This window comes from Callospermophilus lateralis, unplaced genomic scaffold, assembly GCF_048772815.1.
Source record: "Callospermophilus lateralis isolate mCalLat2 unplaced genomic scaffold, mCalLat2.hap1 Scaffold_89, whole genome shotgun sequence".
Lineage (NCBI taxonomy): Eukaryota > Metazoa > Chordata > Mammalia > Rodentia > Sciuridae > Callospermophilus > Callospermophilus lateralis.
The window spans coordinates 3,991,218-4,010,546 of NW_027517018.1; the positions used below are offsets into that span (position 1 = coordinate 3,991,218).

The 19,329-nt window shown below is 43.8% G+C and overlaps 1 pseudogene; it reads right to left on the reverse strand.

The window, feature by feature from the left end:
* LOC143390083 (chromodomain-helicase-DNA-binding protein 1-like) overlaps positions 1–19,104 on the reverse strand; it is a 58,677-nt pseudogene extending 39,573 nt beyond the window's left edge.
* Between the last annotated feature and the right edge of the window lie 225 nt (positions 19,105–19,329).

The following is a 19,329-nucleotide window of genomic DNA, read 5'->3' on the forward strand; positions in this document are numbered from 1 at the left end:
TCACTAGGGTTACTAAATGCAATCTATCTGAGGAGTCAAAAATGTTATGACCTACATGGGGGAATTAACAGGAGTATCTCGGTAAACACATTCATTCAAAGAGTTAGAGAAGCCAGAGTTATTTATAGTATCAGGCCTCAATGCTACAAGCAAGCAGCAAGATTTACACTGACACAATGTCTGTTCATAAACTTTGCAATATATCTGAGTCAAGATATCAAAATTTCTAGATGTTTCTGGATAGTAAGCCATGGACAGTCCAATATAAAAAGGGATTCTGTAAATTTTTGAGAAACAGGGCTGGGAATGTGGGTCACCAGCAGAACGTTTGCCTAGCATGCATGAAGCCCTGGGTCAATCCCCAGCATTTCCAAAAGAAAAAGGAAAAACACTGAGAAACAGATAAGAACACGGAGGAGAAGAGACTAATGAAGGAAGAAAAACAGCGACAACAGATATCAGGCCAAGCAAGGTCAACCTCTGAGCTGACATTAACAAGAACTTACACCAGCAGAATTAAGTAATGTGGAAAAGTCACATCCTATGCATGTGTATTATTTTAAATATAGAGTACCAACTCTTGGGAAGGACTCATAATCAAGGGTCCCTAAAAAGAAGGCAAAGAGGACAGCAGAGATAGAGGATGCCCTACCAGGCAGGGGATAACAATATTTGAAACTAATAAAAATGATTATATCTTCAGTAAAAACTCTAAACACTGCAACTTTTAGGCCAATAAATATTAAATACATAATCCATGTCTAAGATTTTCCTCTAAATTTAAGTGATTTATTATAGGATGAGGACCAAATTTTGATTATCTCAGAAATTAACAAGTGTGGTCTCATGAATGAGCAAACTTTCAGGTCAACAAGGAGAAGGTACTTCACATTTCATTGGCTTCTCAGAAACAAGGGCAGCTCCAGGCCACAATGATCTTTCTCATCTACTTTGCCAAATGATACAAGAGATCAAGAGAAGGGAATGCAATCAAGTGTATAATACTAAAAATACAACAGATGAGAGACTGAAGGCAATATGCTGTAAGAAATTGGTCTCTTCATGACTCCATGTGAACGGTAAGTTTCTAAATAGGTAAATTGGGGGAGGCGTAAGGTATATCCAATGCATCTGCAACTGCAGACAGGAGTATAAGATCTTTATTTGTAAAAAAAAAAAAAAAAGAGAAAAATTAAAAGCACTCAAAAGAGAGTTGAAACATCTCCAAAAATAAAATGCATTTTATTGGGGTAGGGTCTGACTCATTTGATAACAAGAGAAAGGAATAGTAATTAGCCATATTAAATACTACTTTTGTCATTGCCCTCCAAAACAGGTTTATTTAGCTCTGCAGAAGTCTGACTACAAAAGTTTTAATTTATGAGATGGACATCATTATCCGAAGTACTCGTATGATGACACGAATGGTGTGACTCTACTTTGTGTACAACCAGAGATAGGAACAACTGTGCTCTATATGGGTAATGTGAATTGTAATGCATTCTGCTGTCATATATTACAAATTAGAACAAATAATAATAATCATAATGTTTCCATTTAGTTGGCTCTGTATAGACTAGTCTAAGTGGTTTTAAAGGGGAGTTAGAGGGGAGAAGGAATGGTGGACAGATGGATATAGGATTTCTGAGCCAGGAAACCCGCTCTGCATGATACTATAGGGTGGAAACATGCCATCGCCTGTTGTTCCAACTCACAGGACACGCAACAGCGAGTGAATCCAGCATTACGGACTCTGGTGACACTGAGGTGCCAACGTAGGTTCATTAGTTTTAACATCTCTCTTCAGGGAGAGGCTGAGAATGGGGGAAGCTAGGCTTGTAAAGGGGCAGGGGATATATGGGAACTCTCTGTACCTTCTATTCAATTTTGTTGTAAACCTAACTTACTCTAAAAAATAAAGTCTATTAAAAAAGGAAGGGGTGTGTGTAAAAACGAAGACTATCCTTTGAGTTTACCTCTGAGAGTGTCTTATGCAGCAGAGAGATTTGGCTTTTCAATATGTGGGCTTCATCCACAACAAGAAAACTCCAGGAGAAGCTATGAGAGAAAATACAAACTTTCAGTTTCGTGTAGCTCAAACATATTTCACAACCACATCTTACTATACAATTATGACGTGTTAGAAAGACTAACAGCCCACTCTGTTAGAAGCATACCTGGCATCCTGACCTTCCTATCTTGAAAGGTTACTACCATGTGCTTTGTTTTCCCCTCAGATGAGAAAGATCTATGCAGAAAGGAGCCAGAGACAGAAATGAAAGGATACATTTATCATATTGTACTATGTACCAGACATTGCGCTTGTGGCTTTATATGCAATTTAATCCAAAGAATAAGACAAGTAACCATAATTGTGCCAACAAGGACACTAAAACTCTGAAAGGCTAGGTAACTAGGTCAAGATCATAAGGGCAGAGCAGATATTCAAACCCATAAGAAAAATCAAGAGACAGTGATGTCACAGCTAAAGGAGTAGGACTTTAAAATGGGAGAGTGGTGAACAGGATCACGGAGATGTCCACGATGATGTAGCCACTGGACTTGTTAACGTGGAGGTCACTGGAGGCTGCTGCCACAGGATGTTTATAGTATAATATGTCATGAGAGCAATTTCTCAAGAAGTTTCAGTCCTAGAATCATATTTTTAACAGATGCTACTGGTGGAAAGCTGTTAAAAAATCCAAAATATGGAAAAAGATTGGATGATATTCTAGATGCATTAACTTAAAATAGCAAAAAACGAAAATAAACTATCTAATAATAGGTGATAAAATGATAAATAGTAGCTGCAAAATACAATAATGAAAAAGGTATAAATATTGAATATCCTTTTAAAAATGTGAAAATCATGCAAAAGATAATAAAGTGGGCGTTTTAAGACTTTTAAGTTTTTAATTTTATTGGTAAACATTATGGAATCCCACTGCATTATTTTTGCACTTGTAAAACTAAGTGTGTCAAACAAAAAAGTGGGTAAGGAAGGATAATACTTGAAAAATTAAAACAAACGTCTGTGTAAAGGCTGGCCTACAAAAAGGAAGCCTTCTTTCCAATACCACGACAGACACTACAGACATACAGGAAGATAATCAGAAATGATGTTGAAAACTTGTACTCCAATAAAATAGAAAACCTCAAAGGCATCAACAAATTTCTAGAGTCATATGATTTGCCTAAATTGAGTCAGGATGAAATACACAATTTAAACAGATCAATTTCAAATGATGATGGGCTGGAGATGTGGCTCAAGTGGTATCGCGCTCGCCTGGCTTGCATGTGGCCCGGGTTCGATCCTCAGCACCATATACAAACAAAGATGTTGTGTCTGCCGAGAACTGAAAAATATTAAAATTCTCTCCCTCTCTCTTTAAAAAAAAATTTTCAAATGACGAAATAGAAGATACTATCAGAAGTCTACCAACCAAGAAAAGCCAAGGACTGGATGGATACACAGCCAAGTTCTACAAGACCTTTAAAGAAGAACTAATACCAATACTCTTAATTTATTTCAGGAAACAGAAAAAGAGGGAGCACTTCCAAACTCATTTTATGAGGCCAATATCACCCTGATTCCAAAACCAAGCAAAGACATATCAAAAAAAGAAAACTTCAGACGAGTATCTCTAATGAACAAGATACAAAAATTCTCATAAAATTCTGGCAAATGGAATACAAAAACATCAAAAAGATTGTGCACCATGATCAAGTGGGATTCATCCCAGGGATGCAAGGTTGGTTCAACATAACAGAAATCAATAAATGTAAGTCATCACATCAATAGACTTAAAGATAAGAATCATATGATCATCTCAATAGGTGCAGAAAAAGCATATGACAAAATACAGCACTCCTTCATGTTCAAAACACTAGAAAAACTAAAGATAACAGGAACATATCTCAAAATCATAAAGGCTCTCTACGCTAAGCCCCAGGCCAACATCATTCTAAATGAAGAAAAATTGAAGGCATTCCCTCTAAAAGCTGGAACAAGACAGGGATGCCCCCTTTTACCACTTCTATTTAACACAGTACATGAAACACTGGCCAGAGCAATTAGACGAAAAAAAACAAAAGGGATACATATAGGAAAACAACTCAAATTGGCATTATTTGATGATGATACGATTCAACACCTAGAAGACCCTAAAAGTTCCACCAAAAAACTTCCAGAACTAGTAAATAAATGAATGTAGCAGGATACAAAATCAACACCCATAAGTCAAAAGCATTTCTGTATATCAGTGACAAAGCCTCTGGAAAGAAATGAGAAAAACTATCTCATTCACAATAACCTCAAAACCTGAACAACAAAAATAAAACAAAAGCAAAACAAAACAAAAACCCCAGAACACACACAAAAAAACTTGGGAATCCACTTAAGGAAAGAGGTAAAAGATCTGTATAAAGAAAATTATAGAACCCTAAAGAAAGAAATCAAAGAAAGCCTTAGAAGATGGAAAGATCTACCTTACTCTAGGATAGGCAGAATTAATATTTTATCAAAATGACCATACTACCAAAATCAGTATACAGATTTAATGCAATTCCAATCAAAATCCCAATGGCATTCCTCATAGAAACAAAAAAGCAATCATGAAATTCATCTGCTAAGATAAGAGACCCAGAATAGCTAAAGCAATCCTTAGCAGGAAGAGTGAAGCAGGGGGCATCACTATACCAGACCTTAAACTATACTACAGAGCAATAGTAACAAAACAGCATGGTATTGGCACCAAAACAGACTGGTAGACCAGAATAGAGGGCACAGAGACTAAGCCACAAAATTGCAATTATCTGATATTAGACAAAGGTGCCAAAAACACACACTGGAGAAAAGATAAACTCTTCAACAAATGGTGCTGGTAAAACTGAAAATCCACGTGCAAAATGAAATAAACCCCTATCTCTCACCGTGCACAAAACTCGAGTCAAAATGGATCAAGGACCTGGGAATAAAACCAGAGACCCTGATCTAATAGAAGAAAAAGTAGGCCCTAACTTCCTTAATAAGACTCCTTTGGTGCCAGAATTAAAATCAAGAATCAATAAATGGGGCAGATTCAAACTAAAAAGTTTCTTCTCAGCAAAAGAAACAATTTGTGAGAGTGTACATCTTGGGAGCAAATCTTTACCCCTCACATATTAGACAGAGCACTAATCCTTAGGGTATATAAAGAACTCAAAAAGCTAAACACTAAAATAAATAAATAGATAACCAACCCAATCAATAAATAGGCCAAGGAACTGAACAGACACTTCTCAGAAGATGATATACAATCAGTCAACAAATATATGAAAAAAATGTTCATCATCGCTAGCAATTAGAGACATAAAAACCAAAAGTACTCTAAGATTTCATCTCACTCCAATCAGAATGGCAGCTATTATGGATACAAACAACAATAAGTGCTGGCGAGGATGTGGGGGAAAAGGTACACTGCTGGTGGGACTGCAATTGGTGTAGCCAATATGGAAAGCAGTATGGAGATTCCTTGGAAAGCTGGGAATGGAACTACCATCCGACCCAGCTATCCCACACCTCAGTCTATACTCAAAGGACTTAAAAACAGCATACTACAGGAACACAGCCACATCAATGTTTATAGCAGCACAATTCACAATAAACTGTGGAGCCAACCTAGATGTCCTTCAGTAGATGAATGGATTAAAAAATATGGCAAACATACACAATGAAATATTACTCAGCAATAAAAGAGAATAAAATCATGGCATTTGCAGATAAATGGATGGAGCTGGAGAATAATGCTAAGTGAAGTTAGCCAATCCCAAAAATCCAAATGCTGAATGTTTTCTTTGATATAAGGAGGCTGATTCTTAGTGGGGTAGGAAGGGAGAGCATTGGAGGAATAGACGAACTCTAGATAGGGCAGAGGGATGGGAGGGGAAGGGAGGGGGCATGGGGTTAGAAATGATGATAGAATGTGATGAACACTATTATCCAAAGTACACATATGAAGACATGAATGGTGTGAATATACTGTGTAAACAACCAGAGATATGAAAAAAAAAAAACATGCTCTATATATGTTATATAAATTGCAATGCATTCTGCTGTCATATATAAATAAAAAAACTAATATAAAGAAAGATAATTAACCCATAATGAATGTGTTGGTCAGCTTTCTGCTACTGTGACAAGTAGCTGAGATAATGAGTTTATAAAGAGAAAAGTTTTACTCTGGCTCACAAATTTGGAGGGTCAGTCCACCATCAGCTGGCCCCCTTGCTGTTAAGCACATCATGGCAGAAGGGCATGGCAGAGGAAGCCAGCTATCTCAAGGCTGGGACATAGAGAGCAAAGAAGAGGAAGAGGCTGGATCCCTGCTACCCATTCCAAGGACACACCCTCAATGAATGACCAGAAGACATCCCATGAGGGCTCACCTTTCAAAGGTTCCACACACTTTCACCAGTTTCATGCTGGGGACCAAGACTTTAACATATGAGCCTTTGGGAGATATATAGGATCCAAACTATAGCAGTGAATCTCAGTAAGTACTAGATGTTAATAATATCATCTTCTTCCTCACTTTTACTCAACTCTTTTTTAAGCATCTCTCATTTTTCCCTCTTATTTAAATCATTTAATAAATAAGTTTGCACAGTTCTTGTATCCCACAAGCAGTGTAAGAGGAATTTTTGATGGAAGGAATTAAATGTGGGAAATATGATCACAGAGGCTCACAGTATAGGCGGTGGGCAGGTTAATAAGCACACTGGCACTCTACCTACTGGTGAGTACATGCCACCCTTTGCCTTTGTTTCTGTTTGTCTGCATCTGCTACAAGACTACACACCCCTGAAAGTCAAGGTCAATGTCTTAATCTTCTCTATCCCTATGGCCTCATCTGGATCAATAACTATTCAATAAATATTTGCAGAAAAACAACAACAAAGGAAGCCTTCCTCCTTAGGCTACAGAGAAAATTGAGAGGAAGAGAGCCAGAGACAGACACTCAGCTAACGAGAGTGGAGTAGGAGAAGACTGAACTGGGGATCCAAAGAGAGGGCAGGAAGTGCAAGGAGAGCACTGGGCAGAATAAGCAGGGAATATATTTAGGATTATAAGGAGACAGGGTCCCCATGAGGTTGGACGGTGGTTATGACATAGGTGGTGAGCGTCCATAATATAGTTCCACTCAAAACAGACTAGGTCTGATTCCTTTGGAAGGACTAGACACAGATATGTATATACACAAACATCTAAAAATGCTTATTTAACGCAAAAGACTAAGTGAAGTGGATTTTGGTTCAATGAGTGAAAGTGGATGGAATCACTCATCAAAGGAAATTAAAGACTGTTTCCCAGAAACGAAAGTAGAGGGAATTCCAACACAAGAATGGAGAGTCCAACAAGGGAACTCCTGATCATCTCGATCCAAGATTTCACAAGCCTACTGCCTGTTGTCCAAAAGATTTCAATATTTCATGGTGATAACAACAACTTAAAAATGGCCTTCATAAACCTCTTGAGTGCAGATTTTATCACATTGCCTATTTTCAGAATGTAAAATATAGCAATGGAGAAATATAACATTAACAAACATACTAAAAGAAACAACTATGTTGTTGGGATTCTTGCTATGAGTCAATATTATAAATGTCCCTTTATTACTAAGGCTCTTAAATCCACCCAGAAATGCATTCAGACCAGACTGAAATATAAAAATGTGTTTCTGCTGAATACGGTGACATTTCAGTGCTTCTACATACTTAGAGAAGCTTCTCTTAAAAACACGGTCCAGGGACTGGGGCTGTGGCTCATCAGTAGAGCACTCGCCTAGCATGTGCGAGGCCCTGGGTTTGATCCTCAACACTACATAAAACTAAATAAATAAAATAAAGGTATTGTGTCCAAATACAACTAAAAAAAAATAAACATAAAAAAAAGAGGCCCAAAGCACCAAGTGCTGGGTTTGAATGTCTGCTCTGCCTTACTTGGATTCTTAATCTCTTAATATCCTTTTTTGTAAAATGTGAATAATAATCCTTGCCTACTAGGATTTTCATGAAACCAAAATGGGACAATTTACATAAAGTACCCAAGAACATTTATGTCCCAATCTTATTACCTTCTGAGACCAGCCAGATAGTACCGTGTTTCATGAATATCTTTGTACTCCTCATCCCTCTACTGTACAGACCATGGGGCAGCTCTATGATATACTTTCCTGGTTATTACCAGTAACTCCCTTTCCATGGAGAGACTTCAAAACAAGACAAGTTGGATATTAAGAAGACAAAAAGAGCTGGGGTAAGGACTGAGTGGTAGAGCAGTTGGGAGGCCCTCAGCTCAATGCCCAGAACCATAAAATGAAATGACATGAAATAACGTGACACGACATAAAAATAATAAAGTAAAAAGAAAGAAAAAGAGGGAACACATCATATGCTCATTTAAATGTAAATTAAGTAAAACAAAATACTGGATGGAATCATAAAATCTTGGGCCCAGTCTTCAAAATAAGAGTAAAACAGAAACTCATTTACAACAATCTGGATGAGGAAAAAGTATTTAAAATATTGATAAGGCCCTTTGAGAACAAAACCTTCTGAGTATGAAAGATGCACACAGGGCACGATGGGGCACACCTACAATGACAACTACTTGGAAAGCTGGAGGATTGCAAATTTGAGTCCCATCCCAACGACCTGGTGAGACTATCTCAAAATAAACAATGAAAAGGGCTGGGCATGCAGCTCAGTGGTAAATGACCCTGAGTTCAATCCCCAGTACCAAGACATAGTTAAATGGACAAATTACAAGTATACTTCAAACTTCTTTTCCAAATAGTCAGTTCTATAGCACTGACTGCTACCTGGTAATTGCCAGGAAAAGGCTCCTATACTACAGTAAGATCTCAAGCAACAGTCCTCACAGGTGTCTGTGCAGTTACAGTGTAAAGAATCCAGTGTCCAGGCTGGATGCAGTGCCCCACCTGTGATCCTGGAGACTCTGGGAGCTGAGGCGGGAGGATCACAAATTCAAGGCCTTCCTTGGAAACTTAGAAAGACCCTGTCTCAAAATTCAAAAAAATTAATAAATAAAAAGGACTGGAGATGTTGCTCAGTGGTAGAGTACTCCTGGGTTCAATCCCCATTACCAAAATAAAACCAAAAAACAACAATAAAAATCTGCTAGTAATAAAAATCTCTAGTAATCTGCTAAACACCAAACATGTAGATTTAATATCAGTTTTCACAATAGTCATCCAAAGTAAGAAAGGTAACTACCCCCAGTTTACAGATGAGGACACTGAAGTTGATGGAAATTAAGAAACCAACCCAATAACACATAGCTAATGAGTAGAGGTTAGATCACAGAATTCCCACCATGCCTGCCTATACATCAACAGGACCCAAAGACGACAGACCAGACATATCAGGAAAGAGGCCAAGTATCAAAAAGTGTAAGACAAGACAAGACTTCCACAAATTCAGCACAGTTTCTGACAGGGTACAGTATATTCACGATTTTAGGAACGGTGCATCTTTCAAGCAAATCTGAAAAATTAAGGAAGACACATTAAAAAGACTGGTATTGCTGGGCATGGTGGCCCACACCTGAATCCCAGCAGCTTCTGGAGACTCAGGCAGGAAGGCGGCAGGCGCAAAGCCAGCCTCAGCAACTTACTGAGACTCTGTCTTCAAAAATAAAAAAGGCTGAGGATTGGTTCAGTGGTTAAGTACCCTTAGGTTCAATCCTTGGTAACAAAAGAAAAAAAAGTTAGAATTAAAAAAATAAAGACTGGTATTGATAAATTCTGATTATTAATAATCTAGTTTCTTATTTCTTGTTAACTCTCTTAAACCAGAGGATCTAAGCCTTTAACTTGTTTACTAAGTTAAAAACTAAGCACAATTTCTAAGTAGCACTATCACACAAACAGACAGAAGTTATGGTTAAGTAAAAGACCTTACAGTTGCCCAGTCTTACTCAGATAAGGATTTAAAACAAGACTGAAACTAGGCATCCTGCATTCCTATCCCCCGGTTATCAGACATGATGCCTCTGTACATGAAACCCTCTGCCCTGCTGCCTGCCTCCTCCTGTTCATCAACAAAGAGGCAGCTAAAGTGCCAATTTCTGGGAAGCTTTCCCCTTAATCCACAAGTAGAGAGGGAAATATGTCTAGCTACCTTGAAGCACAGTGATTCTGCACTTCGTTTGGTCACAGTCCCTCTTTGACAATGTGATGAAGGTGGATGTCCTCCTAGAAAAATGTGTGCTCTCAAAAAAAAGTCAATATAATTCAGTGGGTTCTACAACTTCTAAGAACCCAGGTTAGGAGAAACGAATGAATACCTCACAGGTGGTCAGCAGCACATGAAAACGTGACTTCTGTTTTAGGTCTTGCTGAAGATGGGCTCTTTCCTCCTTGTCCCCTGCATATGTTACACAAGAAAGACCTGGAGCAAATCTAAATCCAAGAAAAGAAGCAGATGACCCAAATGCCACAACTATGAGATGGTGTGTGCATGTCATGGACGGACTGCAGTGTGCAGACGCCATTCATTAGGTGCTGGTCACAGAACCGTACCTAGAATAATGGTTAGACCTCAGGGTAAGGTCTGTGTTAAGCAGGGAGAAGGATCAGGTCTAAGAGGGTCTCATGCTAACTAAAAATGCAATAATGTTTCTCACTTTAGTTACTTCCTATGTTACTATGAGAAGGACAGTTTCTCCTTTACATCAGCAAAATTTACTGAGAATAAGTACTAGCCTTTAAATTGTAGAAGGGTAACAGTAACACCCACTGGATCCTCCCCCATCAGACCTTGTGTCTTGCCTACACTGTTTCAGTTCAACCTTTCTGGAATAAAATCATTGAATATGACAAGATTTTGCTTCATGATCTTTTATCCATCATCTAGAAAAATATCTTCACATAAACAATACAAGTTCAGCTACATCTACTCTGTACCTTTCCATTTCTTCTTTCCAGTTGTTCAAAACAGACAGAGGACTGAGAATCAGAAATGGTCCTTCATCATTTAACCTTCCCATCAAGTAAATGAGGAGAGCAATCCTCTGAAACAAAGCAGGCAGTTTTGATCACCTTTCCAGGAGACACAACCATAAAGTTCCTACAACCATAGGCAGAGAACACTAACTGTTATACAAGATTTGCTTTATAAAGAAATTCCGTACAATCTTCCTCATATTAGGAAACTAGTACGTTCTTAGAAGTTCTTAGAATGACATCAGGTAAGCTCAGTGACTTTGCTAAGGAAATTGATGGTGTTCAATTACCTTAGGAGTTAACGAGCAATGAGGCTCAATATTTATGTAACTGAACCAAAAGGAAAAACGTCAGGAAAGAACAGAAATCAATGAAACCAATACACCTGTTGGAAAACAGCAGTAGTACTTTGAAAATATTAAGCCAGAAGTGCTAAGATCTGACAGCAAAGAGTACATGCACATCACGGCCTTGGCCCTTGGCTCGGCTGTTCTGATGAGAGTGCTTTGCTTCCTCCCCAACTTTCTCCCTCCTTCTATAATCATTTAGAGGGTGCCTTCTACTGGCTCAAGTTCTAAGCTCAAGTTATATGTGAACAAAACAGATACAACCTTTGGTCTTTCATAATGGGTGCATTATAATCATACTGTATAGCGGGATCCATATGCCATAGATGTACATGCATATATCTACAACACGCATTCAAATGCACAAAACAGACAATAATTCATTCTCACAAGAAGTATGAGTATGAAATGAAACTTTGCAAAGCCAAATGTGCATACTTCGGGACATGTTTGAGTACACTTATGTCTCTAAAGTTGCTCTCAACAAACAAAAACACGTGAAGAGCTTGCATCCCCAAATACTGTGCTATTTCTGAGGAAAAATATGCCCTAAGGATCAAATTCAAAATCCTGAGAAAACTATAGGCTCAAAAGTGTTCACATCAAAATTAATTTAAGTAACCCAAAAAAGGGGGAATTCATGATTCCTCATCAATAGGACGTTAAGCAAATTATAAATTCTCGATGGCATACTATGCAGCCAGTTGAATGATTTTGAATATAATAAAATGCAAAACTATAGTGCCAATGTTACATTAATGAATAGAAATCATATGGGCTAGATGTGCACTGTAACTTCAATGATGTAAAACATACCTTGCTGCTTATGGCTGTGGTTAGAATGCTGTGATGACAGAGTGGCAGTTCATTTTTTTTGACACAATCATATTAATCTTAAAAAGGAAATGATTTTCTCATTTAACTATCCCAGCCCAAAGTGTGCCCAGAGCATCCCTCTAATAAGTGGCTTAACTGGATTAAAACCATTCTGTTGAATGCTCCCTGGGGATGCAATTTAGAGAAAGTTTGTCTTTACTACCACAAATCAGAAGTGTCTACCAAATAAATTCAGAGTCACTAGTGAATTTTATCAAACATCTAAAATGGAAATGAGAACAATTTTACATAAGCTCTTGCTGAAAATTGAAGAGGAACACTTTTCAATATATTCTATGAGGCCAGCTTTACCCAAATACTAAAACCAGACAAAATTAGTATAAAAAAGAATATCACAAAACAATATCCTTCATAATGTAGATGCAAAATTTCTAAACATACTTTTACCAAAACAGACTTGGAGTTGGTACATTTTTAGAGAATTTAAAGTAGAGGTGGAAAGGCAAAGGACAAGTGGAATTTGCTGGCTCTCTGTGAAGTCAGTAGGACAATTTCAATGACTGAGACAAAGGAGATTATAGGGAGGATACCTCCAGGAAACTGATTTTTAGTTTCATAGTTCTCGTACAGGAATATACCAGGAACATATTTGTTTGCCCAAGAGAGAGAAGTGATGAATCTCAGGGGACCTTATATAAGTGGTCGCATTGTTTCTGAATAATGCCAAGATCGATGAGGTACATCTACCTAAGTAAAGGACGCTTCAACATATGATCAGAGTAGCCTATGTGCACCGCTGCTCCAGCTTAAAGTTTATATATATATATATATATATATATACACATATATATGGTTAGAGTCGGACGGGACAGTTGAACTTCTAAAAGGATTATGAGACCCTTGCTCATTCTCTCCAGTGACCACTGGTGAAACTTTCCTGGGATTGAAAAATTTTTATCTTCCTGATTTCTGATCAAGCTGCCTCTGACATATATCACGATTGTACCCGGATATCTTTTATATCCTTCAGATAAGTAAGTGATTAACCCAAGAGGTGTTATGACTGAATTTTCCATTAATCCAAGGCCATGTGTCAACCCAGGGCAGTATTTCTTATTATCCTGGCAGAAGCATCAATTTCAACACTCCACCATTGATCACTAGATCAATGACCGAGGGGGCCACATCTGATTCTCCCCTTTTAAGATCAGAGAGTCTAAGTTTTATTTTGGAAAACATACGGTACTTCCTCCATATTTCTCTATCACTGTAGAAAAATGGGCAGCAGCCTGACCCCAACCCACCCCCACTGAGAAAGAGAGAGTAATATTAGAAGCAATACAGTTAACTTCATATAGTGTTACTAAGGAGCACAGTCAATTTAGTCCTTGGGCAAGTATACATGCTTTACACAGAGAAAAACCCTAAACCTGGGCCCATTAACTGCACTTGTAACTCAAGTAACTTTTCTCACAGACACATGTCAATGCTCATATAAAGGTAATGACATAATTAATAACTACCCCCACAACTAGAAAAATCAATCCCAAGGTTGTTATCTCTTAAAAGTTAAGCATTTCACATTCTAGTATATACATACATACACACACACATACACCCTCACACACACACATATATAACAGCACTTAAAGATGGTATTAAGCCAGGTGTGGTGGCACATGCCTATAATCCCATTGGCTCCGGAGGCTAAGGCAGGAGGATCATGAGTTCAAAGCCAACCTCAGCAATTTAGGGAGGCACTAAGCAACTAAGTGAGACACTGTCTTCAAATAAAATACAAAAAAGGGCTGGATGTATGGTAAAGTTTTTAAGTACACCTGAGTTCAATCTGGGGTACCCCCCCAAAAAAAAGATGGAAATGAGTTGTGGGGAGGTGTTTCAGTGTAGGTAAACAGTGCTTCTTCCACAGTAACATACCTGGCAATTCTTACCAAGGCCCATCTCATCTCCCAGGATGCAGCCATTTTGACAGTGGAATCGCTGGGCTAGCCAGTTGACTCCCTCCAGTTGATAAGGGCGTAAATAAATTCCTAGAAATAAAAAATATAGCAAAACCAGAGAGCAGACATTTCAGCACATATGTGGGCTAAGCTCTAAGGCTTTGAATGAAGAACATGGCTTACATTCCCTTAATGTCAAACTTTATTGGCTATATCTTTTATTGGGACGTTCTATGTATACAAACATTAGCGGATTTCCAAATTTCTTTTTGGGCAGACTTGGGTTACCATTCAAAGCCCTGAAATAGCCTGTCACTGTTATATAATCTTCTTGATCGACGAGAAACTCAGCCTGGGATCTGTTCTGTAATACCCAGTCTCAAGCCACTGTCCTTTCCTGGAAATAAGTATTCCTGGAAGTGATGCGACAAACAACACATGGACTGTTCATATGCTTGCTTAATGGCACTCATCTAAATCTGCCATTCCTGCTATATTGTCCCTTAAAGAAAAGGGGGACAGTAAAACACCATGATCCTGAATGCTCCCTTTCTGTTTATAAAAACCTAGCAAAATTAAGGGACCAATGAGATCAAGCCTAGGCTGGAAAGTCCAGATAAATATCATCTTGGAGGACACTGGCTTCTCTCTGCACACTGGGCACTAGGGCAAGTTAGTGTTATCTGTAAAAAGCTACTTTCTTGCATGTATGCTGGTCATACACACAAACTAAAGTTGACGTCACTGCTTCCTCAGTCTAATATGTAAGCCTCCTCCCTGAATGGGGCTGGGCAGAGAACTGAGGGCTCTGTGGAAAAGATACATGTCACTTGTTTGGCCAGAGCCACCAGGCAAAACACCAGGAGCAAGAGAGGTACTGCTTGGAGAAGCACCTTCAGGGACACAGGTGCTATCTGTTCAGTCTGTTGCCACAGAACTCTTCCTGGAGCCGTCATTGATCTGTTAGAAGCTTTCCCCGATAAACCATGTCTCCCATGCCGTCTCCAGCACCTTCTTTGGCCTCCCCACAACCTAGTACAACTGGGCTGTGGACTGCCCCTGCTAAAGGACAAAATGAAAACAGGACTACACTGTGCACCAACAGAGAAGCAGGGTTAAGAATGGAGACGCTGCTACATAAAGGGTGTTTAAAACTGAACAAGGATGGCAAGAGACTATCAATATTTACATTATATATATTTATATCTATAAAATAGTCAAAAGTAAAAGGTTGATGGGATGGGGTTGTAGCTCAGTGGAAGAGCACTTGCGTCACACATATGAGGTCCTGGGTTCGATCCTCATAAAATAATAAGTAAAAATAAAGATATATATTTTAAAAAGTAAAAGGTTGAAGTGGTGGATAAAGAGTGACCCTCAAAGAGTTCATGCACAGACCTCAGAATCAGTGAATGTTACCTTACTTGGCAAAAAGGAGTCCACAGCCATGACTAAGGTTGAGGGTCTGGAGATGGGGAGACCATACTGAGTTATCCTGGATTACCCAATCTAATCACTCACACCTTTAGAAAATAGACCCTTCACCAGATGTGATTAGGAGGAGGTGACTATCATGAGGCAGTCCAGGTACCCCCGCCCAAAAGACCCTGCCATGATTAACCTTCTCCTCTTGTGAGATCAGGATGCCTTGCAGTTTGAACCTTCCTCTTGTTCTAAATGATCTGTTGGCTCTCCAGAGTCAGGCCTCTGTCTAAAACTCCAGTCAATATCTGAGCTATGATATTCTACAGAAGCTTTGCAAGATATTATCATTGGGGAAACTGAGGAAGGTTCCATGGGATCTCTTTTTTTTTTAAACTGCAGGTGAATCTATAATTAGTTTAAAATAACATGTTTAATTAAAATGATATGAAACTATACAAAGATAACAGTATTTAATACTTAGAAGATGACTGCAAAAGGAAAAAAAATCATCCAAAAAGAAGTCAGAAAGAAAAGGATTTAATATAGGGAATCAGCTCACCATAAAATTTTTTGTTGGAAGGGCTGGAAAAGCAGCCCCTGGTTTAGCTTCCTGGTACAACTGCTGGATAACTATCAGAACTGGCTCATTCAGGTGATATCTACCTCCAGGACCAGGAATCCAGGAACCGACGAAAAGCGTACGCTATTTCCCCAAATGTTTCACAAAGAACACACACTGCTGCTGGAATCAGGAAAAGAAGAATCTTGACCCACCCACAGTTTCCCTACATATCCATCTACTTTAACTAACATGAGGGCCAGTGGCCCACCCGCCCCCCTCCCCCCCCCCCCCCCCCGCGCTACCGTTCCCCGTCTTCCCACACCGCCTGGTGGTGGACGCCCGACTACTCCCCCCAAGGCTCCCTGCGACCCCCGCCTCCGCCCGCCCTCCTCACCCACCTTCTCACCCATTTCCGCGTCCCCCCCCCCCCCCCCCCGTCACTGCGGCAGACCAGCCTGCCCACAGGCCCCTCTCCACCCGCCCTCCACTCTGAGGGAAGCGGCACTGCGCCTCGTTTCCCGAGAGCCACGGAGCCCTAGAGGCAGGAGCGGGCCGAGCGCTCTCCACAGAGAAGCGCCGCACTCCGGGCGGGAACCTCGGGCGCCCCGCCGCCCCCCCCCCGCCCCCCCCGTCCTGCCGTGCCCTCGCCCGCTCCACCGACTGACAGCGGGGAAGCGGAGGCCAGCGAAGGTCGCTGCGGCTGCTTCCCGAGGGCAGGACAGGACCCGACTGACCGCTCAGAGCGGCACGTGGCCCGAACGCCACGGGAAGGACCAACCGTCGGCCAGCCACCTGCGGCGCGCGCAGGCTCCCAGAGTCAAGGGGGCGGTGCGTCTTCCCAGTCCAACCGCAGCGCCACCCGCACAGCCGGACCGCCTGGACCCGGGCTTCGCGCCCCACCGGGCAAGTTTCCTCGCCCACCGCCCGGCTACCCGGAAGTACCACGGGCCGAGCTGCACCCACCCACTACCGGCGGAGGGGAAGCCCCGGCTAGCGGAAAGCTGGTGTGCACGAGGTGGCGCATCTGGGCGGCCCTTCTCCTGCAGCCCACTTACCTGCACCCACGTCCTCACCGCCTTGGGTCTGCCCTTCGCCTGGAAGGCTACGACGAAACCCGGCACGCTACCCTCCATCTGGCTGCGAGAGGCTCCGCCCCGCACGCCATGCGTGCGCCGCCTTTCCTGTGAGCCCCCCCGCCCCCCCCGCCCCCCCCCCCCCCCCCCCGCGCTACCGTTCCCCCGTCTTCCCACACCGCCTGGTGGTGGAAGCCCGACTACTCCCCCCAAGGCTCCCTGCGACCCCCGCCTCCGCCCGCCCTCCTCACCAACCTCCGCGTCCCCCGTCACTGCGGCAGACCAGCCTGCCCACAGGCCCCTCTCCACCCGCCCTCCACTCTGAAGGAAGCGGCACTGCGCCTCGTTTCCCGAGAGCCACGGAGCCCTAGAGGCAGGAGCGGGCCCAGCGCTCTCCATGGAGAAGCGCCACACTCCGGGCGGGAACCTCGGGCGCCCCGCCCCCCCCCCCCGCCCCCGCCCGTCCTGCCGTTCCCTCGCCCGCTCCACCGACTGACGGCGGAGAAGGGGAGGCCGGCGAAGGTCGCTGCGGCTGCTTCCCGAGGGCAGGACAGGACCCGACTGACGGCTCAGAGCGGCGCGTGGCCCGAACGCCGCGGGAAGGACCAACCGTCGGCCAGCCACCTGCGGCGCGCGCAGGCTCCCAGAGTCAAGGGGGCGGTGCGTCTTCCCAGTCCAACCGCAGCGCCACCCGCACAGCCGGACCGCCTGGACCCGGGCTTCGCGCCCCACCGGGCAAGTTTCCTCGCCCACCGCCCGGCTACCCGGAAGTACCCCGGGCTGAGCTGCGCCCACCCACTACCGGCGGAGGGGAAGCCCCGGCTAGCGGAAAGCTGGTGTGCACGAGGTGGCACATCTGGGCGGCCCTTCTCCTGCAGCCCACTTACCTGCACCCACGTCCTCACCGCCTCGGGTCTGCCCTTCGCCTGGAAGGCTACGACGAAACCCGGCACGCTACCCTCCATCTGGCTGTGAGAGGCTCCGCCCCGCACGCCGTGCGCCACCTTTCCTGTGAGCCCCCCCTCCCCCCCCCCCCCCCCCCGCGCTACCGTTCCCCGTCTTCCCACACCGCCTGGTGGTGGATGCCCGACTACTCCCCCCAAGGCTCCCTGCGACCCCCGCCTCCGCCCGCCCTCCTCACCCACCTCCTCACCCACCTCCGCGTCCCCCCCGTCACTGCGGCAGACCAGCCTGCCCACAGGCCCCTCTCCACCCGCCCTCCACTCTGAGGGAAGCGGCACTGCGCCTCGTTTCCCGAGAGCCACGGAGCCCTAGAGGCAGGAGCGGGCCCAGCGCTCTCCACGGAGAAGCGCTGCACTCCGGGCGGGAACCTCGGGCGCCCCCCCCCCCCCCGCGCCCGTCCTGCCGTGCCCTCGCCCGCTACACCGACTGACGGCGGGGAAGGGGAGGCTGGCGAAGGTCGCTGCGGCTGCTTCCCGAGGGCAGGACAGGACCCGACTGACCGCTCAGAGCGGCGCGTGGCCCGAACGCCGCGGGAAGGACCAACCGTCGGCCAGCCACCTGCGGCGCGCGCAGGCTCCCAGAGTCAAGGGGGCGGTGCGTCTTCCCAGTCCAACCGCAGCGCCACCCGCACAGCCGGACCGCCTGGACCCGGGCTTCGCGCCCCACCGGGCAAGTTTCCTTGCCCACCGCCCGGCTACCCGGAAGTACCCCGGGCTGAGCTGCGCCCACCCACTACCGGCGGAGAGGAAGCCCCGGCTAGCGGAAAGCTGGTGTGCACGAGGTGGCGCATCTGGGCGGCCCTTCTCCTGCAGCCCACTTACCTGTCAGGCCGCACTGCCGTAAGTCCAGCTCCTGCACCCACATCCTCACCGCCTCGGGTCTGCCCTTCGCCTGGAAGGCTACCACGAAACCCAGCACGCTACCCTCCATCTGGCTGCGAGAGGCTCCGCCCTGCACGCAGTGCGTGCGCCGCCTTTCCTGTGAGCCGCGGAGGACCCTGGGAGCTCCGCTCAGGGCTGTGGGAGCGCCGCGCAGCCGCAGCGGACGCCCGCTGAGGGCGTCTATTGCAAGCTGCTGGAAGTCCGCATCCAGGTCAGTGTTGGAATTCTTGGCTGGAGCCCTGGGTGGCTACTCTGCTCTCAGGAGTCAGCTCAA